This window comes from Onychostruthus taczanowskii, unplaced genomic scaffold, assembly GCF_017590055.1.
Source record: "Onychostruthus taczanowskii isolate IOZ18803 unplaced genomic scaffold, ASM1759005v1 scaffold54, whole genome shotgun sequence".
Classification (NCBI taxonomy): domain Eukaryota; kingdom Metazoa; phylum Chordata; class Aves; order Passeriformes; family Passeridae; genus Onychostruthus; species Onychostruthus taczanowskii.
Window position 1 is genome coordinate 1,642,622 of NW_024503013.1, and position 10,767 is coordinate 1,653,388.

Sequence of the window (10,767 nt, forward strand, 5' to 3'; positions counted from 1 at the left end):
TGGTGTACAGATTATTCAGTGAGTACTGAATTCCTTTTTCAGCTGTTTGGAGAATTAGAGATGCTTACTAAGTGGCCTGGGCTCTGATAAGGAAGAGTTGTCAGGTTGGATGGTTACTGATCTACACAGTTTAGACTACTAAAGGGTATTGTTTAAAATAAATTAGATGGCTAGTAAATTGTAACCTTTCCACAAAATAAATTAGCTTTTAATTTCGTTCTGATGGTGATGGCTTTGGTTTTTTGTTTGTTTGGTTAGTTTTTGGTTTGGGTTGCGTTTTTTGGGGGCGTGGGTGTTGTTGTTTTCTCCATTTTTATGAGGGCATTTGGTATTCCAGTATGACCAAAAAAGGATGCTGCCTGCATCAGTGGTATAACTGCTGTTTCTTATTTATTATAGACAAGCTATATCCTGCTTCAGTTGGGTGCCTGAGTAGTCCTAAGAGCTTCTATAAACAGTAGAGAGTGTTGTGTGCCTTTAGCAATCTGAATTTCTCTCTGAAGATGTCAATCTGTTTTCATTAAGTATGGAAGAATATTATTGTGTAGTTTTATATTAATTCTAGAATAAGCAGCCAGTTATAAAGCTGTTATTTTGCCAAATTGTTAACAGTGGCTCTGGAAGGAGTTTGGAATGTGAAGAACAATTTCTCCACTAGAAGCCTGAAACCAGTGTCACAGAACAGCAGCGATTTACTTTTACAGCCTCAATTCTACTCAAGACATGCAAAAGTGAAAAGTAAGAGTCAATAATAAGAAACTTTTACTATAGCACCTAATTTTTAAGTTGCAGGGCATCTTTCTGCAGAGCTAACCCATCTCATCCTTTAGTAAGTAGGCAACAGACTTTGAAATCTTTGCAGAAGAAATCAGTTCAGGGCTGCTGTGTTGAGTCACCTTATTTCATATTCTGAAACCTTTTGTAAAGGTTCCACATCTGTTCTGTGGAATAATCACTTGGTTCCTACTGGTAGATGGTGAATGTTGGTTTCATGTTCATTATGAACTTTACTGTTCTTAGCATACAGCCCTAAAAAATTCAATTGTTTGGAAAAGCACTCCTCCAGCACACTCTCTGAAAAGAGCTTGGTCTAGTAATTCTTTCAGGCATTTTAGCGTTTGCCTGCAGTGGTCAGCTGGTGCTCTGGGAAATGTGTTTCTCTCCTTACAGTCTGTAGAGTGTAGCTTTTGTGGAGCAGACCTGTTCTTTATAGATTTTAACTTAGTGTGTGCCCACATTCTCTCCTAAGTTAACTCTCTTTAAACCCTAAGGAAACAGAGTTTGTTTGCTTTTTAAGAGGAATATTTTTAATGCCATGAGCTTGCAGAATATATGAACTCAGCATATTTTGCCATTACATGAAGCTCATTCCGACATTCTTGGGGGATAGTGGTTTAAAAATGCAGGTTTATAAATACATGACTAGCACCCCTTTCTCCCTTCCTATCTTGATCTTGTGAGATCAGGAGATAGTGGCTTATGTACCTCAGGCTTCTAGTGAAGGCAAGCAGAGTTTTCAAAGATCATGATCTTCTCCATTTCCTGCTCAGAACCATGAAGAAAGAAGAACTTTAAGACATAGCAGTTCATTCAGATTGATGTAGGTGCTGAAAATCTGTTGATTTTCCTTTGGGAATTTGAATGAGATTTCATTCTCAGGGACTGCTGCTAGAGACAAGTGGTGCCCTCCTCACTCAATATGCTGCCTGTTTTGCAGTGGGCAGGCAGGCATCATGAGAGAAGAGGTGGCAGAAAAGATACCTATGGGAGTAAAACTGGGAGCAATCTAGCTTCAGCTCCTGTGTTCACCAAACCATCTCCATTCATGCACTCTTTTCTCTGTAAGGATCTGGGGAAGAAAGGAGAGACTAGTGGGGAGATGGAGTGGGCACAGGCTAGAGAAATGGACAAAAGGGAAGAGGTGATGAGAGAAGGTGAGCCTGCTGTGTTTAGTGCCAGAGGAGAGGAACCACTGAAGGAAAAGGAAGAAGCATGAAAGAGGAGACATACAGAAGGTTAGAAATTCCTGAAGGAAACAGAAAAGAGGAGAATACAGTTCAGGAACACAGAGATAGAAACTGCAAAAAATGAAGGGAAAATATGCAGAAGATATAAACAGAAGATAGAAAAAGAAAAAATTTATTCATATTGCTGAATTTACTTAAGTAAATGCATTTTCCTTCTTCCTTATACTGCCTTTCTCTAAAAGTGACCAGTGGTTTGGAGGGCTCACTGTGTGGTATTTCATGCATCCTTAGACAAGATGTTGTCTTTTTTACAGATTGCTGAATGTCAGTGCTGTGAAGACCTGAGCCTGCTTTGATGTGTCAAATCAAACATCAGCATAACTAGCTACCTTTGGAAATGTAGATGTTTATTTATAGGATTTTGAATAAAGTTCTACTTGAATATAGACCTATTTCCTTTTTGTTGTTTTATTCACATCCTCATACTACTTTTTAATCTGATCTTGTAAGTAGTCAAATCTGAGCCATATTTCCACCAGTGATGAAAACATCACAATCCAAAGATTACAAGATGTTCTTGCTGAAAAATGTTTAACTGTGAAAGCACGTTTTCATAGTTTTCTATTTTGCAAAGTGATTCTAAGTTCCAGCAGATGGTTTTAATGTATTGATGAAGTGGCTCATAATGGTTTAGGCTGAGTTCATCCATTAAACAGAACATTTCGAAGGTGTTGCAGTAAGGCAGAAAAATTATAAAAGAAAGGCCTCATAAAATCAGACCTGGTCTCTCAGATCAGTGGCTAGCCTGTCATTTCTTCAAAGTGAAGCTAGCACTTTACAAGTTCCCACATGAAAACAATCCTGGTGTGAACAGTTTGTTAACATAACAATCTATTCCTCGGTGAAAAACAACTAGCACCTGCATAAACATTAAATCTATCCCATGAGAATAATTGAAGAAAATATGTAAACAATTTAAGAATAGAGAGATTTGAAGGACAAGAAAAATACCTTTTACTAACCAATAGAGTAATTGACAAGAAAGCTACAAATTGGAATCACACATGAGGTCTATAAAATGATGTAAAAAGAAAAGGCAGCAATAAAAAAAGCCTTTGATACATTGCTCAGTGTGTAATTTCGTCCGTCTCTACAACAACAAGAAGGCAAGAGTTTGTGATTCAGTATCTAGCCTGATTTAATGAAAGTTTAACATAAATAAGCCTCTCTCCATGTAAGAGCTATCATAGTATTGAAGAGCCACAGAGACAGCATGGAACATGAAATAACTTACCACTCTTAACTCTTAAACCATTATTACAGTGAGGTAACACCAAATGAATATTAGTTTGCTTTGTATTATCATGCCACTTACAAAACAAATCTAAATCCTTCATACTGTATAAAATCAGAAGATATATGGAGTCCTCCAGAGGCTGTTTCACCATGGACTTCTGTGTGCTACAGGAGCACAGCTGACTCACCATGGTCTTCCCCAGGGGCTGCTCTGGCTCCTGGAGCACCTCCTGCCCCTCCTTCTCCACTGACCTTAGGGTCTACAGGGCTGTTCTTCTCACATATTCTTACTCCTCTCTTCTCTGGCTGCAGTTGCTTCAGTGCAGTGCCTTTTTCCTTCTTTAATTTGTTATCCCAGAGGCACTACCAGCATTGCTCATTGGCTCAGCCCTGGTTAGCTGCGGCTCTGTCTTGGAGCCAGCTGGTATTGGCTCTGTTGGACACAGGGGAAGCTTCTAAAACTCCTCACAGAATTCACTCCTGTAGTCACTCCCTGGTACCAAAACCTTGCCTAAGAGGTGGAGATGGGATTTGTTTCTGGGCCTCTCAGTTCCTCTGGAAGTATCTATAACACACTGAATATTTTTAAAAAGGAAGTCTCAGTGACTACTTTGTGAAACTGGACTTTAATTTCCTTTGTTTTGTTTTTTTTTTCTACAATTATCTGTGAATTAAATCAGATGTTTGTTCTTTTTCTGGATCTCTGCTCTGACATTAGAAGTTTGATTTTACTTTTGTGTCAGTGAGAAGGGAAAAAGAGAAAAACCAAAACCAAAACAGTCCCTCAGCAGGCTTCAAGCCAGCTCTTTTCAGTGTTTCCATTTGACTTCTAAATGAAAAAGGTTATTGTACTGAATATTGTACCTGAGGCACTAGAGGGGTAGCTCCTTTTGAAAGTACTGTTCTCACTTTTTAGATGCAAATTTGATCATGAATCACATAATAATGTTTGAAAAGCACTGGATTTTCGGACAGAGACTTCGAATAGGCTTGTTGTATCTTGCTTCCACTTTGTTAAATTTTTACCCTACTCTCCTCTCCTTGCTTTCCCATTCTGTTTCATAATCTTGTTTTAAAAATTTCCAAATGAGAAGACTTTCTGGCTCTATCCTGGATTCCTGCACTAACTCAGTTTTGGTGCAGCATTTGGTGCTCAATTTCTGCCTCTTCCTTTTTTGTGTGACCTTCTACAACAGAGAAATTCCTGTTGGATCTTTTCTACCGAATATATTACCTCACTTATGAGACTGTGGTAATTCTTACCTAGTCTGATATATTCATGTTTGTGACCTTTTTATGTGTATCCTCTTTTGTTTGAATAAAACAAAGCAATTTGTTTAAATTTAATATTGCATAATAATAATGCTATTAATATTACAGTGATATTTGTAATATTTTATAATATTTCATTGAATAGGGTGTTGGGTAATTTAAATTACTGTGCTCACATTTTATCATAGTGACTTTTTACCATCTAACTGTTTGACTCTCCTTTTCTCTTTTTTAATTTTATTATTTCGTTGCCAAACTCAACACAACTGTTTTGAAAGACAATTGTTATCATTGCTTACATCATTACATCATTGCCTGTATTAGTACCAGTGATTAAACACTTATATTTTTCCAAGGCTACATCTACATTATTAAGTAATGAAGCACAACAGGAGAGGGTCAAGTTATTAGAGCAGTTGGTATTGAGAGCCCCATAACTAGATTATGTGTGGTTTAGAAGATTTACTTCAAATTAGGGCTAGTTTTGTCTCCTGGACTGAGATATGACCACAACCCCTGATCTTCAAAGATGTCCAAAGAGAAGTTTTGTCACAAATCCTTGCTCTCTGTCCTGGGAGATGCTCAACTGGCTAAAATGAGAGCATCAGTGCTGCTGCACTGATCCCTGTCTCTTGCCAGTGTGGCTGCGCAAGATGAAGGCCAATGCTGAAAAAAAAAACCCAAGGAAGATTGAAATTATTGATAACTGCTTACAAATATCCACAGAGTCAAATTCTGGCTTGCTGGTACCCACACATGTGTCAAAGTGTGTCTGAGGATCATGTGGGACTGTTAGGAAAATTTTCTGCTCTGATTTCTGCTCTGGTCTACACTGGTGAACAACAAAGCTGTGTGCTTCAATGGAAAACTGAAGAGTGTCCTGGACAGGATCTTTCATTCACAGTGTGCACATTTGTTCATGCCTGTGCCTTGACCTGGAAATATCAACTTCACATGGTTTTAATCCAGCATTGCTCACAGTCACAAGTGAAACTGTAGCCAGGCTGAATATTTTAACACTGCCTTTGCTGCATATGCAGAAATATGAGTTTGTCTGTCCAGAAACTGTTCAGGCATCAACTTTCAACTGGATCTTCTCATCGTATTTCCAAATTTTAAACTTCCAAGCAGAAAGATCATAATCGTACATATGAAACACTAGGTAATCAAATTACAGGCATTTAAACTTCACACTGAAATACAAAGGGTATCATTTATACAGAAAAAACCTTTTACCACGCCTTTTCATAGAGAATTTAGGTTCTTGGCAAAACTTGCATTGAAACCATGGGGACTATTTATGAAGAGACTGCAACATCATTCTTATTGTCATTTTGGTACCAGACAGCATCCTCCTACACTTTGAAGTTGATCACATTTTCTTATGATGAAAAAACTTCACAAGGTTTCCCCGCCTGACAGAATGTCTGGGTTGATAGCTATGGTTGAAAACACAACCATGTCTTACAGTACCTTTTAAACTGCCTTTGTAAAACGTTGACAAATAGCTTCAAACAGTTTTCTAGGCTTAAATATTTCTGAAGTGCAACAAAACAGTGTGAGTCAGAGGAGAGGAGGAAGCCAGTTGGGAAGTTCCAGGCAAAAATATTTACTGCTGTTAGTGATGGCATCTATTCAACCTTCAAATAAGCAAAATATTTTTTATTTTGCAACAGCTGCATTACTAACACACAGCATATTATTTTACATTTTTGAGTATCAGCAACATGAGAACTTGCTGTGATTTCCACAGAGCAGTTAAAGCACTCCCAAGCTGCATATATAGTGCCAAGAAGCCTGGGTGGTCCTTAGTCCATGGGGCTATCTCCTGGACTGGTTTATCTCCAAAGCAGACCAAATCAGATGTGTTCCCTGTGGGAGGTCTTCAGGCATCTGGCAACACTACTCCGCTTTCATCATGTTGTACTTCTCAGTGATGTCCATGGAGTTTTTCCTGAGTCAGAGTGAACAAATCTGCTTGAAAAAACCCTGTTAGCACAAAGTAGCTAAGTGATTGTGGCGTGGATGTACTGTGTATTATGGCAGAAATGAGGCAAACTGAAGTTGACATGGGTTACTGCCTGGCTGGTGTTTATTTTTCCAGTCAAGAAATGAGACATTAAAAAGGGAAGAGAAACATCTGACCTACACACAGACCTGAGGACACCTGATTTCCAACCTTGGTCCTGACAGTGAGGTCACTCCCTGTATCCTTCACTCTACAGCAACACATCCCATCTGGCTCTTAAATGTACTACACCAAGATTTCTAGGAATCTGCTGGACTTCTAGATGAAGGCACAACTGTCATCACTTTCAGCAGTGACTATGATGAATAGCCAATTAAAATGTATTTCTGCTATTTCCCATACTGGGAGGGTTTGAAGACAGCATCAACAAAACAGTCAGATCTGTGATTTGTAAAAATTCTAAAATATATCTCAAATATACATCTCATCTTGCTCTAGATATAAATTCTATAAAGTTTTTTGAACTAGTGGACTACATACAACATGTAAATGTAAACATATATGTAGCTTCCACAGCAGCAGGTGTAACAGGAAAATTAATTTAAGGTGACAACATTACTCATAGAAATTATTTGGGCTACTGCTCTCTCATCTTGAAATTATTAAATTCTTATTTGCCACAATAAACCAAATATTGTTATAGTTCTGAATATCTGTGTTGTATAAAGAACCACAACTTACTTACTGTGGATTTCAGTAATAGCTTTTTTTTTTAAGATGCAGAGAGATGTGGAGCTTTAGCTGATGTTGTGTTGAGGAATACAGAAAGCCATGTTTTGATTTCATGCTAAATAATTCAACAGATTTGTCTCAGTGTAACAATCGTTTTAATGTGGATGCCACTGAAGTGCAGATGAAAGTCACACTGAAGTTTCACTGTGAGACTGCAAAAAATCAAAAGTAACTAGGCAACTTTTGCTATGAATCCTCACAAGAGATTTTTTTTTTTTTTTTTTTTTTTTTTTTTTTTTTGTCTTCCAAATTTGTCACTATTTGGCTTATAAAGATTTCCATGCTGTCCTGAAACATTTCATAAATGCTGAATTAAGGCCAACATTTTTGTTGATTTACCATAGGCAGGATCAGACCTTGCATCATCAGTGTAACTAGTCAGGCTTTGAATTTGGAATGCTTAGCAGTGAATGCTTAGCAGCAATGGAAATGAAAGCATGACTAGATAAAGACTCCTCCAAAGTCACGTATCAATGCTGAAAGCTCCTGAAGGAAGAGTCATCATTGCAGTTGATATGATCAAATTTATTGAGTGACTCAGAATTCCACAGAAGACAATTGAGCTCTCCCACTCACTTTCACAAGTCTCAGTTTTCTTGTATTATTGGAAAAATGTTTGAATAAACAAAATAACTAACAGTTGTGGGTTTGGACCATTTTGAATCCTTGGTTAATGCAGACTAGGGATTGTGTTCATTTTGTGTAGTGTTCACTGTATCAGGTGGGGTCTGGACTGAATCTACATTTTAAGGCTTCACAGGATTTTACTCTTCCTCAGCATTGTATTTCTGTATTTTTTTGCAGTTTTCTACTGTAGCAAAGTAACTTTCCCATTTCCCATTTTGTGACTAAAACCAGTTATTTATCAAGACAGGTGCTAGTGCCGGCAATGATTCACATCATCCACTAGGGTGGACTAGTGATCCCTGGAGATCCTTTCCAGCCAGCTCTGCATGTATGTAGGAGCAGGCAGCCAGATACCAACTCCAACCACAGCTGTTGGCATTTCTTTTATTTTATGAGTTTTTGCAGCATGGACTATGGAAGTACTATGTACACAGTATGGAATGACTACGTACTATAGGTTTATGGGTGTAGATGACTTAGTTTCTAATCTAACACCACTCTCACACACAACTGTGCTTTATTTTTTTTGAGACCTGAATCACTTTTCTTACTTCTTGACTTACTAGAGTTAAGTCACGGGGCCTCGATGTACGTGTCATGTAAAATCTGAAATCCAAACAGGCAGTGAGAATTTCTGCCTGCTGTAACTCTGCTGCCTTCACTAGATATATATGAGAGGACCTTGGATCAACAGCTGTTGGATATGAGCTTGTGCAGTATCAGACCTGGAAACTTGCTCAGTTCTGTACAAACACTGCCTGAACTGTGTGAGTCAACAACCTCACAGTTCACTGAAGCAAATTGCTTAGGAAAAAGGTTTTGAGCCTATGTAATATACTTTTCACAGCAACTCTGTGAAGCAGAGTTGGAAAAAGTAATTTTCTGGTAATCATGAGGTTTTGCAGTTTTTAAATAACTGTGAGATTTTAAAGTAAGCATGTATGATTCTAAGAAAGCTGTAAAGGAGCAAAAAGAACCCTCTTTTAAAATTTATTTTCTTTTAGTTTTCCAAATTGTTACTCCTTCTAGAGGTGCTTGAAACTGATTGAATTTGACAGGAATTCAAAGCTATTGTTGCAGCTGTCACTTCTTTTTTTTCTATTTTTTTTTTTCTAAATAAGTGACTTATTCAAACTTGCTCTCAGCCTCACTCTCTAAATTACATCTGTTTTAAAAAAAATCCACTCCATCTTCCAAAGTACTTCTCTGTGAGGCCACAGGATACAGCACGTAAATCATAGCTCAGCTGGTGTGGGAAAACCCTTTTGCCAGAGTTTAAAACCTCTGGCTGGTTCAGGTGTGGACTGGAAGAAATAAATGAGAATGCACACGGGAAGCAGCAGAGCACTCCTGCTTTCTCATGGGCAGTAGGACAGGGGAGACCTGAGACTATGCCTGCTTTCGTGATGTAAATGGCAGGGTTCTCCTCCATCTGTGGCCCTCTGCCCTGTGCTCATGTATGGGATTTGTGTGGCAAGGGTCTGGTACTGATGGGGTGGCAAGGCGGCCCTCTGCCCTGTGCTCCAGCTGTGCTCATGTATGGGATTTGTGTGGCAAGGGTCTGGTACTGATGGGGTGGCAAGGGTGGCTTCTCTGAGAAGGCACTAGAAACTTCCTCCCATGTCTAGTGGAGCCAATTCCAGCCAGCTCCAAGACAGACCCACTGCTGGCCACAGCTGACCCCATCAGTGATAGCAACAGCTCCTTTGGGATAATGTATCTAAGGAAAAAAGTTATTGCACAGAAGCAATCACATGCAGAGAAGAGAGGAATGAAAATATGTGAGAGCGGACACCAAAGTCAGTGCAGAAGAAAGGGATGGAGGTGCTGCAGGGGCTGGAGCAGAGATTCCCCTGAAGCCCGTGCTCCATGGTGAAGCAGGATGATCCTGGATGGAGGACCTCATGCCAGAGCAGGTGGATGCCCATAGAACGCTCTCCTGCTGAGCAGGTTCCTGGCGGGATCTGTGCCCCCGTGGAGAAAGGAAACCCACATTAGGGCAGGTTTGCTGTCAGGACTTGTGACCCCACTGGGGAGCCACACTGGAGCAGCCTTTCCTGAAGGACTGCATCTTGTGGAAGGGACCCACACTGAAGCAGTTCATGAAGAACTGCAGGTCCTGAGAAGGAGTCACGTTGGAGAAGTTCAAAGGACTGTCTGCTGTGGGAGGACCCACACTGGAGCAGGGGAAAGGTGTGAGGAGTCCTTCCCCTGAGGAAGAAGGAGTAGCAGAGACACAATGTGATGAACTGACCGCAGCCCACATTCCCCATCCTCCGCTGTTGGGGAGGAGGCAGAGAAATTGTGAGTGTCACGGAGTCCAGGAAGAAGGGAAGGCTGGGGAGAAGGTGTCTTTCAGTTTTGGTTTAATTTCCCATTACCCTAGTCTGATTTGATTGGCAAGAAATTAAGTTAATTTCCCCAAATCCGTTTTGTTTTGTAACTGCTGAGTGATCTCGCCCTGTCCTTAGGTGGACCAGAGAGCCTTTCCTTGTATTTTCTCTCTGTCTTGCTGATGAAGGCCGAGACAAAGCGGCTGTGATTACCATCCAAGCCGGGGCCAACCCACCAGAGGTGCCCGGGTGCGGGTACCCTGAGACCCCTGGTGAGCGTCCCTTCAACCTTTCCCGTGCGTGCTGGGGCCTGGGCTCTCACCGGGGATCCCTCCCGAGTGCGGAGACACAGATTCCCCCTGCGGCTCCGAGTCGGGCATGAGCAACCGAGCGGCCCGGGGCCGCAGCTCCCGGCTGCCGCGGCGGCGCTGCCCGCCGGGAGCCCGGGCAGCGCTGTCCCCGAAGGCGGAGCGGCAGCGCCGCGGCGGGCGGGGCCGGGCGGCACCCAGGG